The following is a 15,376-nucleotide window of genomic DNA, read 5'->3' on the forward strand; positions in this document are numbered from 1 at the left end:
CAGGGACTTTGCAGGATTTGAAAGACTTTGGGTAGACTAACCTGAACAGCAGCACTTGGATGTTCCAGCATATCATGATTCCTTCTGCTTTTGGAGAAAAAAACATTGGTTTTGGACAGGATGGGTGTGATTTCAGGAGAGGGAATGATGTCACAAGAAAAGCAGGAAGGCTGCTGGCATTGGTAGGAGCACCAACAGTGTGAAAGGGTTCCACCTGCTCCAAAGGTGAGGGGGGATTGCTCAACCATTCCAGGAATAATAAAAGCACGTTGTGGGTGTGGTTTGCAGGAGCTCTGGAAATGGCAGATCCCAAGGGATAGCAGACATCACCACACTTGTCTCTGGAGTGTCTCAGAGCTGACTTTCTACCAGCAGAAAGCCACAGATCCTGTCCGTTTGCTGCCAGTTTGTCCTTTTCTCACTACTTGTAGGCTACAAAAAGGTCATTTTATAAGGACAAATCCAGTCCCCAGCCTTAGAGAAGGACTGTTATTACTCAAAAAACAATAAAATCAAATAATGCCAGACTTTGCAGGAGTCCCTCTGTATAGAAAACTCGAGAGGATTTGCTGTCTCCCTGGGAAAGAAATTATAGGCTGGGGGTTAACCCTTCTGCTTGAGTCATTTTTCAGAGTTGATTTTGGCTTTGCTGTGGAATACCTCATCAGATTATTTTTGTTTGCCTGCTGACATTTTAATAAAAAATATTTTATTTCATGCCTATAGTACTTAAAAATAATTGGGAGGGAAGGCAAAGGGATAGCTTTTCATCAAGTATCTCATTTTCCTACGGATCTTTGCATGTGAAATGTGTTTTTTTCTGAGGAAGTCAATATGCTCCATGAGCTCAGGATGAGCAGAGCTTCAGCAAGATAGAAAAGTGGAAATGCAAAAGATTTGCACAAGTTCTGACTCACTCAGAACAAAGAGCAGGAGGTTCCAACCCTGCTCCAAAGTGGAATCACCAGCACATGCCCTATCCCAAGAGAAACCAGGTGCTTTCCCAGAAGCTGCTGCAGCTCTTTTTGCTCTTCTTGCAGGAGCTGGCACATGCTGTGTTGTAAAACGCATTTGTATTACAAATTAAATTGGAATTGCTGGTTAGAGATGGGAAGTCTTGCACGAAGACCCGATTTATTAGGAATTCACATTAATGGGATTATTTCTGCTGCTCCTACAAGGCTTAGGTTGGCTTCCAGACCTGGCTTTGGGGCTGCCATGCCCTGCATGTAGAGAGGGGAGCAGAGAGATGTCAGATAAGCCTGGCTGGCTTTGAGGAGCGAGGTGTGGAGCAGGTGGAGTTGGGCACATGGACTTGGTGGACTCACAGTGCCAAGGTGGAGGGGCTTGGCTTAGAAACAGCAGGAAACACAAAGAAAAACCCAGTGTGGACTGATCACAAGGTGGAAAATGTAGCCTAGAAGTGGAGCAAGGAAGGGGATCAGGAGTGTCTCTAGATCAGCTTGATCCCATTTGATCTTGGAGCCCTTGCTGGAACGTGGCCCCTTATTTCTGGTGTTCCTGGCACACCCAGGGTGAGTCCAGGCTGGACTGGGCAGAGTTCAGAGGCAAGTCCAGAGGAGAGGGTTGGGCTAGGTGATCTTTAAAGTTCCCTTCCCACCCAAACTTTTCCATGACTCTGTGATCTATTTCCCACCATCCAAAATTGATCAGCTGGGGCCATAACAGGAGTTTGGGGCAGCAGCTGGAAGCATCCTGTGTCTTAGAGCCACCAGCAAGGAGACCCTGGCTCTAGGTGTCCCCGTGTTGGATCATGGCAAGGAAATCTGGCATAGGTTGATCCCAAGGGTTGAACTTGATGTACCCATGGGTCAAATGTTTTTTTAAATCACACCCTGGGATGGCCAAAGCCTCACCAGGACAGCTGCCACCCCCTTGGCAGTGCTGGGTTAACAGCTAGACTCGATCTTGCAGGATTTTTCCAGCCTAAACAATTATATAATTCTATACCAACCCATACAATAGTTTCCTTTTCAGGTTCTCCTCCCAAGGCAGATCCCCCACTCGCTGCCAACAGAACCATTCCCTATTCCCTGTCCCCAAACACCACTTCCACACTTCCTTTAAATTCCTCCAGGGGTGCTGATTCCACTACTGCCCTGGGCAGCTGTGCCAGTGTTGACAATCTTTTCTGTGAAGAAATTATTCCAAATATGCAGCATACACCTCCCCTGGCTCAACCCGAGGCTGTTTCCTCTTGTTCTGTCACTTGTTACTTGGGAGAAAGAACCAACGCCCAAAATGAAACATCAAAAAAATGATCTCTTCCAGTCTCTTGGCTTATAACCCTCCCTCTGTCACAGCTGGATTGGAGGAAAACACAGGAATTTTCAGCAGGTTTTGAGGTAGCTTGGATGGGGGTGATCCATCCCGTCACTTATGAGTCCATGGGTTTGCAATGGTCAGAGGGCAATGCCCTCTGCTATAGAAACACCTCCATGCCCAACTTCCTGGCTGTCTCTGGGGACACTTCCCACCTCCTTTTGCTCTTCCAACACTTTAGGGTTGACAGCACTTCCCTGCCAGGAAAAGATCGCGTGCAGAAAGCACCCTGCGCCTTCCTGCACGGGCTGTTAGTCTGTCCCTGAGCTCCTTGCAGCAGCTGCTGTTGCAAGTCTGGACTCCTAACATTTTGCCAGGATGCACGTCCAGCCCCTCAACTCAGAATTAAGGGAATCTGTGCAATTTCCATGTTGTCCTGTGTGTGTTCACCTAACACAGGGCAGGCACGTGCTCCCAGCTCTTGGAAACATCTCCTGAAACCACAGCCTGTGAGGGGGTGGTGATGGAGGCTGAAATTTGATTTGGGAGGAGGAGATGCTGTCTGGCTTCTGCACAAGGAAATCCAGCTCTTTCCAACCTGAGGATCAGATCAAACACTTGCCAGTCTGCTAAATGCACTAAGGGCTATTTTGGTGGGTTTTTTCACCTGTTTCGTGCACCTAAAAGAGGACCCCTCCTTTGGCTATCCTTGGGAAGCCTTCAAAGAGGTTAAAAATCAAAATGTGAAAGTTCTAATGATGAATGTCCCCTCAGGATTGACTTGGAGGTTTTCAGATGTGTTGAGGAGCCAGGGCACAGGAGCAAAGCTGGAGTACTCACAGGGGAAGCTCTCGTTGAGAGCCACAGAGGATGTGAACGAGAAGTGTGATGAAGGACACAGAGAAATCATGGAATTGTAGAATGGTTTGGGTTGGAAGGGACCTTAAAGCTCATCTCATTCCACCCCCTGCCATGGATTCTGCTTGGAGCCTTGTAGAACAAGCAGTGGATGATCCGTGCACAGCGTTATTTGTTGGGAAGGAACACAACAAACTCAAAGCACATAAAGTTGAACCAGGCCAGCTTGAAGAATTCCCAGCCACCCTCAGGGGATTAGGAGGAACCTAAGATCCAAAGATTGGTGGTTGGGGGAAAAATGTCTTCAGTGAAAGGGTGCTCAGGCACTGGAACAGGCTGCCCAGGGAAGTGATGGAGTCACCATCTCTTGGAAGTGTTCAAAAACAAATGCATGTGGCACTTGGGAATGAGGTTTAGTGGTGAATAGGGTGGTGCTGAAGGAATGGTTGGACTCCATGATCTTGGAGGTCTTTTTCAACCTAAACTATTCTGTGATTCTGTGATATCTGGGAGAAACTGGCTCTGAGGTTTTGAGTCAGAAATAGCCCCTCAGCCAAACCCAAGGAGGGTGTTTCAGAAGGAAATCCACCTTCATTTAAACACGGCAGGAAACAAGTCTTTTTCCATGTTCTTGGGTAAGTTGTGCCAGTGGCCAATTCTTCTCTGTGTGGCAAATATTCATCCTCCGAATTTTTATGGGGAAGTTTTTGATTTCTGGGCAGTGGTTGTTGTTCCCCCTGAGTGCACTCATAGCCCTCTGCTCACTCTCCTCTTCCAGGCAGGCTGGCATGAATTCAGACTTCCAGGAAAACATTATGTGATCCTTGGGGCTGTTCTGTGAAGGGCCAGGAGTGGGACTTGATGATACTTGAACGTCCCTTCCACTGCATGATTTTATTCTATAAAGCCAAATCCTCTATAAAACTCTAAATCTCTTGGCATTAAGGACATTAATATTATCATCATTTTGGAAAGACCCCAAGCAAAGTGGGTTGTTCTGAAGATAAATTAACTTTTTTCCCCCGTCATGTTTCTATGGGATTTAAACATTTAAATCCTGCAGGAACGTGTTTGTGGTGCAAGTTGAAGTTGGGTTTAGTGTAAAGGTTCCTACTGTTAAAACTGTTGAAAGAAAAATCTGTTTTACAGCATTGTAGGCCATAGATAGCTGGGTGGTGAAGGCTGAGACTCAAGCCTGGTTTTAACTGGGTTTGGCGAGAGAAGAAAGAGGAATGCTCCAGGTAACAAGTGACAGAGCAAGAGGAAATGCCCTCAAGTTGTGCTATGAGAGATTTAAGCTGGATATTAGGAACGATTTTGTCACCAAAAGTGCTGTCAGGCATTGGAACTGCCCAGACCAGTGCTGGAGTCACCACCTCTGGAAGTGTTCAAAAAGTGTGGATGTGGCCCCTGGGGACGTGGTTTAGTGGTGAACACGGTGGTGCTGGCTGATGGTTAGACTCAGTGATCTCAGAAGTCTTTTGCAACCTTAATGATTCCATGATTGGCCCAAGTGGGAAGCCACATTTTGGATCTCTGTCCTCTTCCTATTTCGTGCCTCAGAGATAATTAGGGTTTGCAATGGAGAGGCAGAGACTTGCTCTCCTCCTGCAGCAGCATCCTGCTCCAGGAGCAGCCGAACAGAGCCAGGGTTTCAGGTACCCTCCAGCTCTGCCACAGATCCAGGCCTGGCGCCTGCAAGATGGGGACAAACTTTTTATTAGGGCCTGTAGTGATAGGACAAGGGGTTTTAAACTAATAGGGCATCAATTTATATTAAAGGTAAAGATGAATTTTTTTATCATGAGGGTGATAAAACACTGGCACAGGTTGCCCAGAGAATCTACGGATGTTCCAACCCTGGAAACATTCAAGGCCACGTTGGACAGGGCTTGGAGCAGCCAGGGATAGTGGAAGATGTCCCTGCACATGTCATAGGGATGGAATGAAATTATCTTTAAGGTCCCTTCCAACCAAACCATTTTCTGATTCCCCCTATTTTGCAATACTTGTGTCTGTCATTTCTTTGGGGATTGGGATGACTCAAAGTGGGAGCAAACCCTGTCCACATGCGCCTATTTTCTCCTTCAGCACCTTGCAGGATGCAAGAGTGCCTGTCCAGCTGATTTTTCCTGGGAAACCGTGGGCAGGGAGGTGGCCAAAGGGAGGATGTATCCAGGTGGGGAGAATCTGTCTGTACCAGCAAATTGGTACAGACTTGGACTCTGGAGCAGAGTTATCCACAGTGTGACATTTTAGGGTCCTGCACTCTTTGGCCTGGCCATGCTGCCCAGGTGATGGGTCCTGGCAGGTACAATTTGTGTGTGAAAGCCCAGAGCTCCCCAGGGCCACATCAAACAAATCAACCGGGACAAGGGCAGGAGGCTGAATCCACCTCTGGGATCATCCCTGGCACTAAATCCACACCATGATCCCAAACACGGGCTGGGCCCAGACCAAGCACCCCTCTCCCAGACAATATCTGGGCGTGCCTGAGGGTTTAGCAGGGATGTTTTCCAGCAGGCTCCATGCCAGCCTGCTTTGGAGGACGGCAGTCTGTCCATATGGATGTGAGCTGTGCCATGCTGCTTTGCCCTCGGAGAACTGGCCCTGACCCATTTTATTTCCTAGCAGGGATGTGGGACACGTGGTCTGGAGGCTCTGGATTCATCAAGCTCTGCAAACAGAGCTGCCCTTTGCCAGGTGTCTGGAAGTTTTAGGGGCTGTTAATGAATTAAACCCCACTGGCTGCTCCCCCCCTTCCTGGGAAACCTGTGATGTAATCCAGCATCCAGTGTTTTCTGTGCATCCAAGGAGAAGCAGCCCCAGATTCAGAGCATTTGCTGTCAAAACACAGGAGAAACTGAGGCACAGGACTTGTTTGACCTACCAGGACCCCACAGGATCCAGATCCAGATCCAGCACCAGAGAGGTGCTGTTTTGATGTGGATGACTGGTTTGGGCAGTGCAAATCAAGGCAAAAGCACTGTCAGGAACCAGGGTGCTACACAAATGTGCTGGGGCTCAGACGTCTGAACTGAGACCATCTCAATCTCAGGCACAGAATGGGATTGTTGTGGTCTCCTGTGCAGGGCCAGGAGTTGGGCACGATGATCCTTGTGGGTCCCTTCCAACTCAGGATATTCTATGCTTCTATGATCCTACCAGTTCTTCATGGAACTCATTTCTGAAAGAGGGAAGTAGGCTCGGGAGGTTTATGTAACTGGAAAACTCATTAGAATAAGGGAAATTAAAAAAAAAAAAAAAAAAAGCCCAAAAAGCCCAATTACCCATCTCTGTAGGTGGAATCATAGAATTATTTAGGTTGAAAACAGCCTTTAAGATAATTGAATCCAACCATCCCCCAGCACTGCCAAGGCCACCACAGACCCATGTCCACAAAGTGCCACATCCACAGGGCTTTTAAATCCCTTCAGGAATGGAGACTCCACCACTTCCCTGGGCAGCTGTGCCAGGGCTGAACAACCCATTCCATTAAGAAATTTTCCCCAATATCCAATCTAGACCTTCCCTGGTGCAGCTTGAGGCTGCTCCCTCTCATCTTGTCCCTGTTCCCTGGGAGCAGAGCCTGACCCCCCCTGGCTGTCCCCTCCTGTCAGGAGTTGTGCAGAGCCAGAAGGTCCCCCCTGAGCCTCCTTTTCTCCAGGCTGAGCCCCTTTCCCAGCTCCCTCAGCCCCTCCTGGTGCTCCAGCCCCTTCCCCCAGCTCTGTTCCCTTCTCTGTTAGTACCAAATTTGGAGACTGCTGGGGACTGGGAGAGTTGTGTGAAATTCTCATCTTACCCAATTCCCATCCTTGCCTTGGGAATCTGCTATTGACCATTGTTGGAGCCAGAAAATGGATGAGTTTGACCCAACAGAGCAGTTTGTGAGATCTTACAGGATTTGATCCCTTGATTCAAGGGAGTTTGGGTTTGGGACCCCACTTGGGACATCTCATGGAAGTTTGAATTATGGGGTAGCTCAGCAACTTCTAGTGCACAGCACATAAAAGACTGGGCAGGGCCTTGGGAGGAGAAGTGTTTGGGCTCCAAGGGACTTAGATATCCCAGAGACAACATCTCAGCTGCTGTGTGACTTCAGAGCCGTGCTGGAAACTCCACCTGGCCACCAAGGTCACGTGTTCCATCCCCCAGGACACATCCACAGAGACGCAACCTCCACCACAGGGAGCCTGGGTCATACCTAAAGTGCTGCATAAAAAATAAAAAATTAAAAATAAAACAACCACTTTCTCTGACTCTTCAGCTTTCTGTGTTAACCAGAATGGCTCTTTGAAGTGGGGGATGGATTCCCTGGATGCTCCCAGGATGTATTTGGTGCTCATCTGCATGAGGGGGATGAGCAGCCCTGCTTAATGAATAAAGAGCAGAGCTTTGCTGCTCCAAGTGACGTTGATTTTAATGCAAAATGGCACAAAGTGGAGCAGGAGGAGTTCACCAGCTTTCTAGAAAAGCCTCACCTGGTGGGAGCGGAGGCAGGAACTGACCTTGAAGGAAACTCAGCTCATATTTGGGACATCTGTGAGCCACTGGAAAGGCTGCTTGGCATAATGGGAATGGTTTGCAGCAGGGTGTGCACCTGGAAGCACAACTGGATGGGGCTGGTTCAGTGGCTGAACAACCCTCTGAGAGGCAGCTGCTGCTGAGCAAAATGAGTCCCTGGACTAACATTTCCACTGATTTCTTCCTGCAGGGAGAGAGGCTGTGGAGCTTCACTCCAGCTGGAGGCATTGGTCTTTTTTTTTTTTTTTGTGTATGTCTCTGTGAGAAGACAAAGAACAGGATCCTCTGTCCCCTCTGAGTGGAAGCTGCTGTCACTTTTGTGAGCTTTTGTTCCTACAGTCATGCTCCCCTGCCCTGCACCAGCCTCACAGCTGCCCAAATTATCTGAACCCTCCCGGTGTGTGTGCCACACGACAGGGATAAACCAGCACTGGGATATTTTCTTCCTCTCTCCATCAATCCAGGAGCGTGGCTCCCTCCACCCATCAAAGAGGCATTTTATTCCCTTGCTCCACGTCACTTCTGAACTGCTCCCAGCCAGAAACTCTCTGCTTGAAGCAGTGTTTGATTTAACCAGAGGCAACTTAACACCGTAGTCATCAGTCAGTTCCTGACACTATCAAGGCCTGGAAGATAAAGGAGCGAATTAAAAGAGAAGGGAATTAAAAAAAAAAAAAAAAAAAGAAGAAGAAGAAGAGAGAGAGAATAAAAATAATAATAATAATAAAAAAATCCTCTAAGATCTGATTTCGTGTTAAATGTTTTCATCTTTGGAGTGAGCATTAACAGCTGATCAGCAGTGTCTGCTCTGTTGACTTGCTGGTAACGTGCACTTGTTCAAAGGGACAGGGAATACCAGCTCCTGCAAGAGATGAAGGGCTGGCAGCTGCCTGGATCTGCCTCTCATGCAGCCTTGCCAGCTGACCACAGGCTGCAGGAGAGGCCTGGCTGCCTCTCTGCTGTGGCTGCATCTTAAAAATTGCTCTGCCTGCACGGGGGACTTCTTCCTTGGGCTCCTCAGTGAGAGAAAACTACTGGATAGGGCGGCGTAAGGGAGGAAAGGCTGGCAGGGCTTTCCTCAAGCAGTGTGCCGAGCTTCTGGTGGGACTGTTTGTCAGGGAGAAGATCCCTGGCACATGGCTGGGATTTTACACGGCCTGGAATGGTCAGTGGCTGCAGACAGGTCAGCCAGGACTCCTGAGGAGTTTGCCAGGGCTTTCTGCAGGCAGGAGTTGGGATGGAGCTGTGCCATCTGCCTTAACATTTCTAAGTGTCCCCACCACTGTTTTTGTAGTCCCACTTGGACACTTGCTCGTGCCTGAGCTGGAATACAAGCCAGATTTTCCATGGATGTAAAGAAATGCAAATTGAGTGACCTTGGTGGGGCAGCTTTGATGTACAACAGTTGTGGTTGCCTTGGCCACCAACATCAGGGCCTGCTTGGATTGAAGAGAAAACGACCTCAAGTTGTGCCAGGGGAGGTTTAGATGGGATACTGTGGAAAAATTCTTCACTTAAAGGGGGGTCAGGCACTGGCACAGGCTGCTCAGGGCAGTGGTGGAATCCCCATCCCTGGAGGGATTTAAAAGCTGTGTGGATGTGGCAGGTGGGGACATGGTGGTGGATTTGGCAGTGCTGGGTTAATGGTTGGACTCAGTGTTCTCTGAGGTCTTTTCCATCTTTACCCATCCTGTGATTCCATGATCTCATTCCCACGTGTGCCCAGCAGTGGCCAGGTTGGAAGCAGTCTGGGGAATGCCTTTAGAGATTCCTTGACTGATGTCTGGCATCTAAAACTTCCTTCTCCTGGGACTCTTTGACTATGCTGGATGAGTCTCCAACACCTGGCTTCTGATGTTATAGAATCCCAGAAACTGGATTTGGGAGAGTTGAGTGCGGTTAAGTTTTAAGGCAATTCTACCTGTGTGATTCGCTGTTTCTTAAGTCCTATCTCATGAATTCCACAATCAGAGAAAGCTGTTTCTCCCAGCTGGCTTCAGGACATAGTTTCTGGGTTATCCTAAAATTCCTGTTGCCCCCAAATCCTTTTCATGGTGGAATGGGATGATGAGGAGGCCCCTGGAGACCCAACTCAGGTTCTCTGAAGGGCATCACCTGAGACGTGGCTGTGTCAGAAGCTCAGGGCCCCTGGTTTCTGGAACAGAGGCAGCCTCAGCTGTGTGCACAGATTCCCAAAATGCAGCTGGATCCTCCTGCACCTGCTTTCCCAAGGATGGTGGAAATGGAAGCAGGAATCGGTTAGCAATGCATCTTTAGAGCTTCGTTTGCATCATTAGGCACTTATGAGCAATGACCTGACATCTGAGGGGTCAGGATGCTTCATTATCCCTGCTGGGATTAAATACACCTCTGGAAAAGTGTTTGGCAGCTTTTTGTTTAATATTTCTGTGTAAGATGGATGTGAAATGCCAAGCAATGCTGTCTGATGGGCAGGCTTTTCTGGAGGAAGGATATAGCACTGTCCAAAGTGGAAAGAAGGGAAAAGGAGTTGGTCTCACCTGGAATTCACTTCATCTTAAAGGAGTGTTTATAAAAAAAGATGAAGAGGGACTTTTTACACAGGCAGATTGTGACAGGACAACAGGCATCTGTTTTAAACTAAAAAAAAGAATAGATTTAGATTAGATCTTAGGAGGAAATTCTTCCCTGTGAGGGTGGGCAGGCCCTGGCACAGGTTGCCCAGAGAAGCTGTGGCTGCCCCTGGATTGCTGGAAGTGTCCAAGGCCAGTGTGGATGGGGCTTGGAGCAAGTGGATGCGTTGGGATAGTGGAAGGTGTTGACAGGGGGTGGAGTGAAATGGTCTTTAAAGTCCCTTCCAACCCAAAACATTCTGTGATTCCATGATTCTGTAACATTGTCCTTGGCAAACAATGAAGCCAAAGCTGGAGCTGAATGTTTGTGGGGCTTTTTTTTTTTTTGAGCTAAACCTCATATTCAGGAAATCTTGGGATCCCTCTAGGAATGGCAGCTGGCTCAGGGGTGGGCCCACTTTACAGCTCCTTGCAGGCACTGTTTTTTCCTGCCTTGTGCCTCTCAGTGTTTCCTTGTTGGGAACAGACTTTGGGTTCGTTCCTCTCCTACCACACATTTTCACCCAGACCCAGCCTGCTCCCTAATAAACCCAGTGTGTTGGCAGCCAATCGTCTGATCCTGCTGAAGAAGTGCCTCTGTTTCTCCTGACACGGGCAACTTGATTTGTAAACAGACACTTAAGTGGGTGTTTTTAGCGGTATAGCAGATGGTCAATACAGCTGCCTCCTCTCCCTACCCTGCATTCCTTCCCCTCCTCTACAATTACACTTTCTTGCCATTTTTCTCTGTAATGTGGATTCGGTTAAAAAAAAAAAAAATTAAAAAAAAAAGATTGCAAGAGGGAGAAAATTTCAAGAGGGGAAAAACATGGACGGCAACCTCCAACGTTACCTTAAAAGCACTGTGAGAGCTACCCACACATCCTCACTTCACTTGACTTTTCCCTGCTTGAGTAGCTCTGGATCTCAATGGGACTGCTTGTGTGGGAAGAGCACAACGCTGGGATCCACTTCCCTCACGCACAGGAACCCGTGACTAATGCTACAACTGAAGTGTTCATTTTCCTCCCTGCTTGATGGAGTCAGTGCTTAAGGAGGTGCTTGCTTCCCTGAATTCTGCAGCGGGGCTCTGAGGTGATTTTGGGATGGGGGATGGTGTGGATCCCGCTCCAAGGGTTTGCTGGCTGTGCTGCAGGAGCAGGGTCGGGGTCTCTGCAGATGTTTTGGCCTTGCTGCTGCACTTCTGCCTTGTGTTAGACTCGTGTTTTCCAAATTCACCTCGCTGCCTTCTGTGGGATCAATGATTAGCCCCAAGTGGGGGTGGGATTGAGCCCCTTCCCTCCCAGGCACTGCCCCCCAGACCAACATCTCTCTCTTCAGAAGTCTCTTCTTAAACCCCTTAATTTTTCCCTTTGCTTGCTTTCAAGCTGTCATTTCTGCTTCCCTTCCCAGCACGGCCCCATTGCGTGGTTGACACCTCCAGGAATCAGCTCTTAACCTTTACAGATACATTAAAGCACTGGAGTGAGACTAATCCAGCACTAGGCTGGGGGCTGCACTGCCTTAAGCCACTGCTGCAGCTCTGAAAGCAAACCAGCCATCACCTCTCCCTTACAAGAGGCTTGGCTGGGGATCAAAGTCCAGGTGGGGTTATACTGAAGAGTCTTTTTGTCTTTGATAGGTTGTCACTCCCTGCAGTTCATCCCTAAGACCTGGAGATGCAATCGGTGGAAAGAGGAGGAAGTGTCCAGCCTGTCCCAGCCTGGCTCCTCCGTGTGCCAGCTGAGAGAGGGCTGTGGCTCAGCTCTTATCCCCACGGCTTAAAATATTCTGGGGTTGGCTGTCAGGTCTCCTGGCCTGACACTTGAAACCCATTGAGGGTTTCCTGCCTTTTCAGCAGCCTTTTCCAAGCAGTTTGCATGGAGGCACAAGTCATTCCCTGCCCAAGGCAGTGGTGGATTCCCCATCCCTGGAGAGATTTAAAAGCCCTGTGGATGTGGCACTTGGGGACACGGCTCAGTGGTGGGCTTGGCAGTGCTGGGGGCACAGTTGGACTTGATGATCCTAAAGGGTTTTTCCAACCTTAAAGACTTGATGAGTCTATGAATCTCCTCAGGAGGCCATCTAGGAATTTCTCAAGGCAAACTTTTGTTTCCCTGCTGGAAAATACCAATTCAGCCAAAAAAAAAAAAATCTTTTTCTAGGAAGGTGCTTATTCCAGTAATGTCTCCAGCAGGAATGATCCCTCTGAACTAATACTCTGGTGATCAGGGATTTATTTAGGGGTTACTATTTACAGGTTTTTCCCCTGTTATTGGCATCCCCATGGGCATGATATGCTCCGGTATCCCATCAAATCACTGGATAGTTTGAGTTGGGACTTTAAAGACCATCTAGTTTCAAATCCCTGGACACCTTTTTATCTCCAGTAGCAATTAGGAAAAAGCCGTGAGAAACATAAGTAATTTCCAACACTGGAAGGATCTGTGGGCACACAAAAAGATGTGGATGCATGAGGGATTGCACAAGGAATATTTGCATCCCACAACACCCAGAGACTGCCCCTCACCTGTCATGCTGCTGAGGTCTTGCTGGTGTTTAAGACTGGAGCTTGGCTCTAGATCCAACTGGGAAAAACCACACTGCTCAGGTTAATGGTGCCACTGGAGGGATTTGTCCAGAAGGACATGACCTTTCCTAGGAACAGGGCTTTCCTGAAGGGTCTGCTCCTCCTCCCTCCCCCAGGGTGTGTTTCTGGCCAAGGACTCTGCTGCCTTGCTGTTTCCTGGCCGGAACCTCCTTGTGCAGGGCTGGCTGCAGCTCCTTCCCATGCCCCTGGCCTCCATCCATGGCTATAGGAGGACTCTGTGCAATGGCCAGATCTGCCTGCGCTTCTGTTCCCTGGACCCAAGCCCAGCCCGTTTCCCTCCCTGTCCCTCTTTTCCATGAATGAAGTGGAGGCATTTGGCCGGGAGCCAGAACCCTCCAGGCTTTTATCAATGGGATCAAGGGTTTGTCAGATCCGTGAGGATGAGTCACGGCGGGATCCCCTTACTGCTGGTTAATGCCTCGCGTGGTGCAGGTCAGCCTGCGAGTCAGGGATCTGCCTGGAAAGGGTTTGCTCGGAGCCTCTGGAACACTTCCATGGATGCACTCCCACGTGGAGAGACAGGACAAGGGGGAATGGCTTCAGACTGACAGAGAGTTGGGTTACAAGGGATATTGGGAAGGAATTCCTGGCTGTGAGGGTGGGGAGGTCCTGGCACAGGGTGCCCAGAGAAGCTGTGGCTGCCCCTGGATCCCTGGAAGTGTCCAAGTCGAGGTTGGATGGGGCTTGGATCAACCTGGAATAGTGGAAGTCTCCCTGCCCATGGCAGGGGTTGGAATGAGATCAGCTTTACTTTCCTTCCAACCCAAAGGCCTCTGTGATTCCATGGTGACACACGTGCTTGCTGGGGCAAGGTGGCATCCGGCACCTCTTCCCAGGGGCAGCCATGCAGGAATGTGGTCCCTTCTTGGAGGAGAACGTGAGGAGGTGACTCACACAGGGAAGGTCCAAAAAGAGGATTCAGCTCAGCTCTGTGTGATGCCACAGCTTTTCCACGGTTGCCTCGGAGAGAGGTTGGGGTCATGGGCACAGCAGGGAGGGGACCAGCACCAGGGCATGGTTGCTGAGCCACCAGACAGAGCTCCTGTCCCATCTGCAGCTCAGATCACTGGTGTGATCAAATAGCTCTTTTCCCCATATCCTGAAATTCACTGGCTCCAGCTAAGGCATTGCCACTCTCAGGTTCTCCAAGATGCACACCGAGCCCTCAGAAAGTAACAAAAATGATGATCTGAAAGGTCTTTTCCAACCCAAGTGATTCTATCATTCCATGTTTTTAAATCCAGGCAAGCAGAGAAGAAGTCATCAGCATTCCATTTCTTCATCATTATTATTTCCCCTCAGGTGTTAGAGCCTGGAGGAAAATTTTGAAGTCGAACCTCACCTCAGAGGCATTTTAAATGCTTCACTTTGCCTGAGAGGTGCAAAATTCTGTTTCCAAAGTTTTCCTGTTTGGTTTTGGGCAGTCTTTCACCACAGATCTACATTTATTTCCTAAAGAAACCAGACCTACATAGGGACAGAGGGTGGACCCCTCAAAACTTTTAATACTGATTTTTCAAAGGATAAATCCTTCAACTTTCACACAATCAGGCACATGGAAAGGGAATAGGAGCCCCGGTATCCTTAGTGAAGGAAAAAGCACGCCTGGACCATATTCTCTCCTAAATTCCAGCCAATCAGAGAAACTTGATGAGTGTCACAGACTTGGGTAAATCTTTCATTGGAGTTTGTGTTTTACTGGATGCAGGAGAATCCATCATCCCTTGGAAACCAACCTTGCTTTGCTCCTCTACTCACAGAGCCATTTGTTTTCTTAGCTGTAGTGTGGGGAGAGATCTGGATGTGATTTCATGTTGGAGCATGTAAAGGAAAGCTTTGGGATGCAAATGGGAAAAGCAGGGTTTTTTGAACCCTGGGATACTGCAAGAACTGGCATTTGAGCCTCAGTCTTCTGCATCTTCACCCAGCAGGCTCATCCTGGGCTGGCCTGAGCTGCCTCCTAATTTAATACCTGAGGAGGCTGATTTCCATGAGCCCATCACCCCTTTGCCCCAGGCACATTTACACAGGGCTGAAAAACCTTTTCTTCCTTTATATCCATGAATTCCCATCACTCCTCAAACAGCCTCTATCAGCCTGCACCCCATCCCTGCCCCAAACCTCATGTGGGACCTCAGCAAGGGCTGGGATGGTGGCAGTCCTGATCTTCCACCTGGTCCCTCCAAATGTCCCCTGAGCTCTTGGGAATGACCCTGCCCAGTGACTGCACTTCCAGCTCCCACCCCAGAACATCTGTTTCCCTTCCCCTGGGTGCAGTGGGATCACTGGAGCCTCCCCTCCCTGCCAGCCCCTCTCTCTCCCACCCCCAGTGCCTGCTTAGACCCATTAAGTTTTTGATCTGGCTTGTGTCTACAATCTCCCCTTACTGCTGCTCCATTCTTACTTTCTTCTGTTTGATTCCTGCTCCCCACTGGTGACTCAGCAGCAGAAAGGCAAAGAGTTCCTCCGGCCTTCAAGGTTTTGCCTCTAGATGGTTTTTTTAAGCATT

The 15,376-nt window shown here is 48.9% G+C and overlaps 1 protein-coding gene and 1 long non-coding RNA gene across 4 annotated transcripts in view; one reads left to right on the forward strand and one right to left on the reverse strand.

Moving 5' to 3' along the window:
• XKR6 (XK related 6) overlaps positions 1–15,376 on the forward strand; it is a 165,195-nt gene that overhangs the window by 67,228 nt on the left and 82,591 nt on the right. The window lies entirely within an intron of this gene.
• LOC128820813 (uncharacterized) lies at positions 10,058–13,763 on the reverse strand. Of its 3 annotated transcripts, none has more exons than XR_008440970.1 (4): positions 13,562–13,763; positions 12,787–13,411; positions 12,633–12,701; positions 10,058–10,284 (listed from the first exon to the last, which is right to left on the reverse strand). It is a non-coding gene; the product is annotated as an uncharacterized LOC128820813 (long non-coding RNA). The 3 variants fall into 3 exon arrangements; XR_008440971.1 differs by lacking the exon at positions 13,562–13,763 and having other exon boundaries at positions 12,787–12,844; positions 13,273–13,479; XR_008440969.1 differs by lacking the exon at positions 13,562–13,763 and having other exon boundaries at positions 12,787–13,479.

The sequence above is a fragment of the Vidua macroura genome, chromosome 31 (assembly GCF_024509145.1).
Source record: "Vidua macroura isolate BioBank_ID:100142 chromosome 31, ASM2450914v1, whole genome shotgun sequence".
Classification (NCBI taxonomy): domain Eukaryota; kingdom Metazoa; phylum Chordata; class Aves; order Passeriformes; family Viduidae; genus Vidua; species Vidua macroura.